This window comes from Scyliorhinus torazame, chromosome 17 (genome assembly GCF_047496885.1).
Source record: "Scyliorhinus torazame isolate Kashiwa2021f chromosome 17, sScyTor2.1, whole genome shotgun sequence".
Lineage (NCBI taxonomy): Eukaryota > Metazoa > Chordata > Chondrichthyes > Carcharhiniformes > Scyliorhinidae > Scyliorhinus > Scyliorhinus torazame.
Genome location: NC_092723.1, coordinates 134,826,046 through 134,834,157, shown reverse-complemented (window position 1 = coordinate 134,834,157; position 8,112 = coordinate 134,826,046). Strand labels below are relative to the sequence as shown.

At 52.3% G+C, this 8,112-nt stretch overlaps 1 protein-coding gene across 1 annotated transcript in view; it reads left to right on the top strand.

Moving 5' to 3' along the window:
• The first annotated feature begins 2,067 nt into the window (after positions 1 to 2,067).
• Positions 2,068 to 8,112, top strand: part of zdhhc4 (zDHHC palmitoyltransferase 4) — a 98,056-nt gene continuing 92,011 nt past the window's right edge. The window contains exon 1 of the mRNA XM_072481105.1: positions 2,068 to 2,083. The gene's annotated coding sequence lies outside the window, so the exon portion shown is untranslated. The remainder of the gene's footprint in view (positions 2,084 to 8,112) is intronic.

The window sequence follows — 8,112 nt, the reverse complement described above, 5'->3', positions numbered from 1 at the left end:
CCCACTGGAATCAACCCCTCTGATCCAACTCCGCACCTTCTCCACATTCACCGCCCAGTAGTAGTACATCAGGTTCGGAAGACCCAAACCCCCTGCCTGCCTTCCCCTCTGTAACAGCACCTTTCTCACTCTGGCCACCTTCCCTCCCCATTTGAGGGAAGGTAATCCTTCCCTCAATCTCCCTGAAAAAAGCCTTTGGCAGGAAAATCAGTAGGCATTGAAAAATAAACATTCATTTTAACCACCTGTACCCGATCCGCCAGTGACAGAGGGAATTAATCACCCCTACATTAACATTCAAAGTGCCAAAATGCTTTTCACTTTCATATTTTAGTAGTCACAGAAAGGAGTCAAACAAAAGGTTTATTACCAAAAGTAAAGTATTTACAATAACAGCGCCAGTCCCAATTGGAACTACTGTGCAGTTCAGCTCCTACCAGGGCCGGCTTTTAAGATCCTGAGTTAAGTATCCCACTGATGGGCCTCTGTCCCTCAGCGGGGGAACTCGTTCTCCACGAGTCTCACGGGGATAATAACTGGGTCATCCCCATGGGTCTCGTTGGGGTTATAACATCCCCCCCCCTCGAAGTCCAGGGGCACGATTCTCCGACCCCTCGCCAGGGCGGAGAATCGCCGGGCGTCGGCGTGAATCCTGCCCCCGCCATCCTCCAAATTCTCCGGCCCCCAAAAAATCAGCCCGGCGTGAATAGCGCCGCCCGCCTTGGAGAATGGCGGGGACTGGCGCGACTCAATGGGGCCCGGGGCTGCCCGAATTCTCCGGCCTGCGATGGGCCGAAGTCTCGCCCGTTTTCTGCCAGTCCCGCCGGCGTAAATTGGAGTAGGTCCTTACCGGCAGAACCTAGTGGCGCAGGCAGCCTCCGGGGTTCTTGGGGGGGCGCGGGGGGATCTAGCCACGGGAGCTGGCCCCACAGTGGCCTGGCCTGCGATCGGGGCCCACCGATCCGCAGGCGGGCCTGTGCTGTAGCAGTCCGCCGTTGCCGGTGCGGAAACGAAGCCCTCTGCGCATGCGCGGGGATGACGCCAGCACACGCTGACGCTCCTGCGCATGCGCCAACTCGCGCCAGCCGGCGGAGGCTCTTTGGTGCCGGTTGGCATGGCGCCAAGCCCCTTTCCCGCCGGCCGGCGGAGTGCAAACCACTCCAGGATGGGCCTAGCCCCTGAAAGTGCGGAGGATTTCACACCTTTGGGGCGGCCCGACGCCGGAGTGGTTCACGCCACTCCGTCCCACCGGAGTTACCCGCCCCGCCGATTACGGCAGAATCCCGCCCCATACGTCTCTCCGAAGAGAGAGCAGGAGAATGTCTGCTCCTCTTTGTTCGCGGCTGCACTTCCAGTGGCTGCGAGGCTAGGTCGGGGGACGTATAGTGTGTCGGGGAATGTTGTTTCCTCGACAACCGTCTGGAGGGTACCACCACTGATGCCTGATCCCTGGTCAGGTTGCCGTTGGAAGCCTCGGAAGCCTGGGTCTCCATTTCCGAGTTGGAGTTGGCCTACTGTCGTATCTCGGTCTCAGAGGCCCCAGACCCCCATGTGTCAGAGCGACGTGGCTCGAAAATGGTTGCTCTGGTGGGGCGTGGCCTAACACTGGTCCCCTGCTCCTGAGGTGGTCAAGGTGCTTCTGCATCATCCGTTCCCATGACTTCTCCTGGTATGAAACCGGTCTGGTCTGCTGTACCACCGTCCTGGGGACCCATCGGGCCCCGTATCCAAAGTTTTAGATGTATAGAGCATCCCCTTGTTTGAAACTCCTGGTCTGCATCCACCTGCCTTGACTTTACTTCTACAGGTCCTGGCTATGTTGTACTTGCCTACCAATATCAGGGTACATGAGGCAAAGGGGGTCCTGAGCCTCCTGCCCACCAACAGTTCGGCTGGTGCTAAGTCGGTATGCAGCGTAGTCCGATAGCTGAACAAAATCTTGATAGTCGCGATTCCATGAATCCCGTGGTATGTATCTTCATCCCTCTATTGAAGGCCTGCACCGTTCACTCAGCTAGCCTCTTCAAGGGAGGGTGATACAGGGTTGTGTGGATTTTCACAGTAACTTCATTGCAGTGTTAATGTGAGCCTATTTGTGACGATAAAGTTTATTATTATTATTCAGTGCCACACCCCATTTATCTAAATAAACCCCTTGAACTCATTGCTGGTGAAGGGGGTGCCATTGTCAGTGACCAGCACCTCCGGAATGCCATAGGTGATGAAGGAGAGCTGTTGCTTTTCAACTGTAGCCTTCGATGTGGTGGACAACATCCAATGGACTTGCAGCCATTTGGAATGGACATCAGCTATGGGTAGAAACATTGACCCTTGGAAAGGTCCGGTGAAATTGGAGGGTAGGAGCTTCCAAGGCAGGCCGGGCCCTTCCCATGGATGCAGCGGGACTGCTGGCGGGTGCTTCTGTTGTTCTGGCATGTGGTGCATTGTTGGGCCAGTCATTTGATCGTGCCATCCAGGCCTGGACACCACAAATAGCTGTGGGCAAGCATCTTCATTTTCAACATCCATGGGTGTCTGTTGTGCAGATCCTGAAAGATGGCATCTCTGCCCTGCCGTGGAACCATGATGCAAGCCCCCACAGAAGGATGCCGTCTTCCACAATGGCTTCAGAGGCTCATGGCTCTTCGGGCAGCTTCCCTTGCTGGCCCCCGTGAAAGACTATGTGGCTTACTTTCACCAACATGGAATCTTTTTGTGCCCAGTCGACTACCTGGGCAGAGATGACTGGCAAGGTGTCCATAAAGGAGCCTGCTCAACACATCCGGATTCGCAATTTGCATGCCTGGGCGATGCTCGAATGTGCACTCGTACACTGCTACCAACAGGGCCCAGCGCTGAATCCGGGTGGACGCTATTGGCGGGATCGCCTTGTCCTCTTTGAAAAGTTAAAGCAATGTCCTTGATGCGAATGCTATCGGCCTTTCTCCTCCGTCAGCCATATGGTGCGACAATACAGCTCCGATCCAGTAACGTGAGGCATTGCACATTATTAAAAGAGGCTTGGAGGGATCGTAATGTGTCAACAATCCAGACAACGTTAGCTGCTGTTTTACCCTGGCAAAAGCTTCCACCTGAGGTGCTCTCCACACCCATACTTGGTGCTTTTTCAGCAATGCATGCAATAGGATGAGGATGGTTGCTAGGCCAGGAATACATTTCCTGTAATAGTTTATGAGACCTAAGAACAACTGTAACTCTGTCGCATTTTCTGGAGTGGGGGGTTGCCTAATCACCCGTACCTTCTCCTTTACAGGGTGTAGTCCATCCCAATCACACAAAGTATTTAACTTCCTTGGCATAGCCTCTCTTGTGGGGCACCCATTATGAAAATCAGGAAGGGCTTGTTCTAGGTTTCTCAGGTGCTTCCTTTCCGTTGCTCCGGTGACCAGGATGTAGTCCAAGTAGACCACCACATGTGGTAGCCATCTCAGGATGTTCTCCATAACGCGCTGAAAATTTGTGCAAGCCGATGACACTCCAAACAGCAGTCTGGTGTATTCATAGAGGCCCTTGTGGGTATTAATGGTAACATAATGCCTGTAATCAGCATCCAGTTCCTGCTGGAAAAGGCGTGGCTCATGTCGAGCTTGGAAAAAGAATGACCCCCCGCTAACTTGCGTATAGATCTTCTATCTGCGGCATCGGGTACCTATCCAGACGGGAGGCTGGTTGAGGGTCAAGTTATAATCACCGCACAGGCGTATGGTTTTGTCAGGTTCTAGTACCGGGACTACTAGTGCAGCCCAATTAGCAAACTGGACCGATTGGATGATTCCGAGGCCTTCCAGTCGCCTGAGTTAGTCCTTGACTTTCGCCAGGAGTGCATAGGGGACCAGACGGGCCTGGAGGTACTTAGTCTGTGCCTCAGGGTCCACATATATTTTGGCCACAGCTCCTTAATTTTGCCCAGGCATTCCTGGAAGTTTGCAGGGTACCTCCCCAATACTTCATAAAGTCCTTCAGAGCCCATCCAGAAGGTCTGTTGCCAGTCCTACCGGAGGCATTGGAGCAAGTCACGGCTCAGCAGACTCGGTCCAGGGCCCTTCACTGTTACTAACGGCAGCCTAATGGATTGCTGCCCGTAGGTTACCAGGTCATCATCATGTCCGCTATTGCTTGGGGTTCCACCGTATAGGTCACTAGCCTTGTCACAGTGTCCCACAAACTCAATTGTTGAACTCCAATCCTGATTCACTTGAAGCTCTGCCTCCCAATCACTGAAACTGCATCTCCCATGGCCAATTCCATCTCTAATGGGTGGCTGTTCACCTGGACAGTAATCCTGATGGGGACAACTCCTGGTGCAGCATTGCAATGCAATTGCATACACTCCTCATAATCTGGTTGTTCAAAGTGGAGGTTCCAGGGGTCCTATGCTATTTACCTCCAACCCTGACTTCCCTTGGGGTTCCTGGACACCCTTCTCTGCGCTCTCCCGCTCTCAACGGCACTTTTTAGGTCCAGCAATGGCTCAGACAGCAATTATTTACTCCCGTTCACCGGGACAGTAATCCTGATGGGGACAACTTGTGGTGCGGCAACACAATGCACATACAAGGCGGTACCGTAGCATCTCAGGTACGGATGGCCCACAATGGCAAAACTCCGCCAATTTGCACAATCGCACCAAATCTCGGTAACGGACTGTCCTAGGATCCTTTTGGCCATATTAAATCTGTAACTCTGAACAATAACTGAAGGTTTGGGGTTGTAATGGTTTGCCATGAGTGCCACTAGCTCTTCGAACATATTGGAGTCTGGCGTCATGAGGTTCGTCAGGCTCTTTATGACATTGAAAGTGGGGGCCACACAGGCGGTTAGAAGAATCACTGTCTGGTGATTATCATAGAATTTACAGTGCAGAAGGAGGCCATTCGGCCCATCGAGTCTGCGCCGGCTCTTGGAAAGAGCACCCTACCCAAGGTCAGCACCTCTACCCTATCCCCATAACTCAGTAACCCCACCCAACACTAATGGCAATTTTGGCCACTAAGGGCAATTTATCATGGCCAATCCACCTAACCTGCACATCTTTGGACTGTGGCAGGAAACCGGAGCACCCGGAGGAAACCCACGCACACACGGGGAGGATGTGCAGACTCCGCACAGACAGTGAACCAAGCCGGAATCGAACCTGGGACCCTGGAGCTGTGAAGTAATTGTGTTTTCCACAATACTACCGTGCTGATCATTCCCAACGATAGCATTCGTCTTTAAAAAGTAATGCATCTATTCAGCGTACTGAGTCCAGTCCTCTACACCCGCATCAAATGCATTGAGTCTGCCAAAGAGCGGTATTTTCAAAATGGTGCAAACCTCATTCCTTCACGAAGGGAGGTGGCTGTGCTTCAAATGGATAGCAACGCCGACTGTAGTTCCGCTTTATCCTCGTTGTCAATTTAGTAATCACAGAGGAGTCCAGAAAAGAGAATTAAATGAAAGGTTTATTATCAAAAGTAAAGTATTTACAAGTAACATCCCCAGTCGGGACTACTCTGCAGCCCGGATCCTACCTGCGCCAGCTTTTAAGGTCCTGAGTTAACTATCTCGTTGATGGGATTCCACCCTTCAGAGGGGAGTTCATACTCCACAAGGCTCATGGGGAGATTAATTGGATCATCCCCGTGGATCGTGTGTTAAGATGTTTTAGTTGCTGTGAAATGAAGAGTCTAAAGTTCTTGTTTCCATTTCACCAAACACCATTTATTTATTTTTTAAAAAAATATATTTTATTAAAGTTTTCAAACACAATTTTTCCACCTTACAAATCAATCAAAAAAAAAGATAACACAATAACTAATAGATAACATTATTTAAATAAAATAGTGAACTAACAAAGTAACAAAAAATAGTGCTTCCCCCCCTACCAGAACAAAACAGGTTGCCCCCCCTGGGCTGCTGCTGCTGACGATCTATTTTCCCTTAACGTTCCGCGAGATAGTCAAGGATTGGTTGCCACCGCCTGGAGAACCCCTGAATCGATCCTCTCAGCGCAAACTTCATCCGTTCCAGTTTTATGAACCCTGCCATATCGTTTGTCCAGGCCTCCACGCCGGGGGGTTTCGCTTCCTTCCACACGAGTAAGATCCTTCGCCGGGCTACCAGGGACGCAAAGGCCAGAATATCGGCCTTTCGCCTCATGCACTCCCAGCTCATCCGCTACCCCAAATATAGCTAACCCCCAACCTGGCTTGACCCGTACCTTCACCACCTTTGAAATCACTCTTGCCACTCCCCTCCAGTACTCATCCAGTGCCGGACACGACCAAAACATGTGTGTGGTTCGCCGGGCTTCCCAAGCACCTCCTGCACCTGTCCTCCACCCCGAAGAACCTGCTCAGCCTCGCTTCCGTCATGTGTGCTCTGTGTAGAACCTTGAATTCTATCAGGCTAAGCCTGGCACACGAGGAAGAGGAATTTACCCTACTTAGGGCATCAGCCCACAGACCCTCCTCAATCTCCTCCCCCAGCTCTTCTTCCCATTTTCCCTTCAGCTCCTCTACCAGCGCCTCCCCCTCGTCTCTCATCTCCTGATATATTTCGGACACTTTGCCCTCCCCGACCCATACCCCCGAAATCACTCTATCCTGGATCCCCTGTGTCGGGAGCAGCGGAAATTCCCTCACCTGTTGCCTCGTAAACGCCCTCACTTGCATGTATCTAAAGATATTCCCCGGGGGCAACTCATACTTTTCCTCCAGCGCTCCCAGGCTCGCAAACGTCCCGTCAATAAACAAATCTCTCAATCTCCTAATTCCTGCCCGATGCCAGCTCTGGAACCCTCCGTCCATCCTTCCTGGGACAAACCTATGGTTGTTCCTGATCGGGGACCACACCGAAGCACCCGTCACACCCCTATGTCGCCTCCATTGCCCCCAGATCCTTAAGGTTGCCACCACCACTGGGTTCGTGGTATACCTTTTCGGGGAGAGCGGTAGCGGCGCCGTCACCAGCGCCTTTAGGCTCGTTCCTTTACAGGACGCCATCTCCAGCCTCTTCCACGCCGCCCCCTCTCCCTCACTCATCCACTTGCGAACCATCGCCACATTGGCGGCCCAGTAATAATCATCCAGATTCGGCAACACCAGTCCCCCTCTGTCCCTGCTGCGCTGCAGGAACCCCTTCCTTACCCTCGGGGTCGTCCCTGCCCACACGAAACTCATAACACTCCTATCTATTTTCTTAAAAAAGGCCTTAGTGATCAAAATGGGGAGACATTGAAACACAAAAAGAAACCTTGGGAGGACCATCATCTTGACCGCCTGCACTCTGCCCGCCAATGAGAGCGGCAGCATATCCCACCTCTTGAAATCCTCCTCCATCTGCTCCACCAGCCGTGTCAGATTGAGTTTGTGTAAAGTTCCCCAGCTCCTGGCTACCTGAATCCCCAAATATCGGAAGCTCTTTTCCGCTCTCCTTAGCGGCAGGCCATCTATCCCTCTTCCCTGATCCCCGGGGTGTACAACGAAAAGCTCACTCTTCCCCATATTAAGCCTATATCCCGAAAAATCTCCAAACTCCCTCAATATCTGCATAACTTCTGTCATCCCCTCCACCGGATCCGCCACATACAGCAGTAGGTCATCTGCGTAGAGTGACACTCGGTGTTCCTCTCCCCCTCTAACCACCCCCCTCCATTTCCTAGAGTCTCTCAACGCTATGGCCAGTGGTTCAATTGCCAGCGCGAACAGTAATGGGGACAGAGGGCACCCCTGCCTTTTTCCCCTGTGTAACCGAAAATACTCCGATCTCTGCCGATTTGTGACTACACTTGCCACTGGGGCCCCATAGAGGAGTTTAACCCAACTGACAAACCCCTCCCTGAACCTCCTCAGCACCTCCCATAAATACTCCCACTCTACCCTGTCGAATGCCTTCTCTGCATCCATCGCTGCCAGTATCTCTGCCTCCCCCTCCACTGGGGGCATCATTATCACCCCCAACAGCCGTCGCACGTTAACATTCAGTTGTCTCCCCTTTACAAACCCTGTCTGGTCTTCATGCACCACCCCCGGGACACAATCCTCGATCCTCATCGCCAGCACTTTTGCCAGCAACTTGGCATCTATATTCAGGAGCGAGATAGGCCTA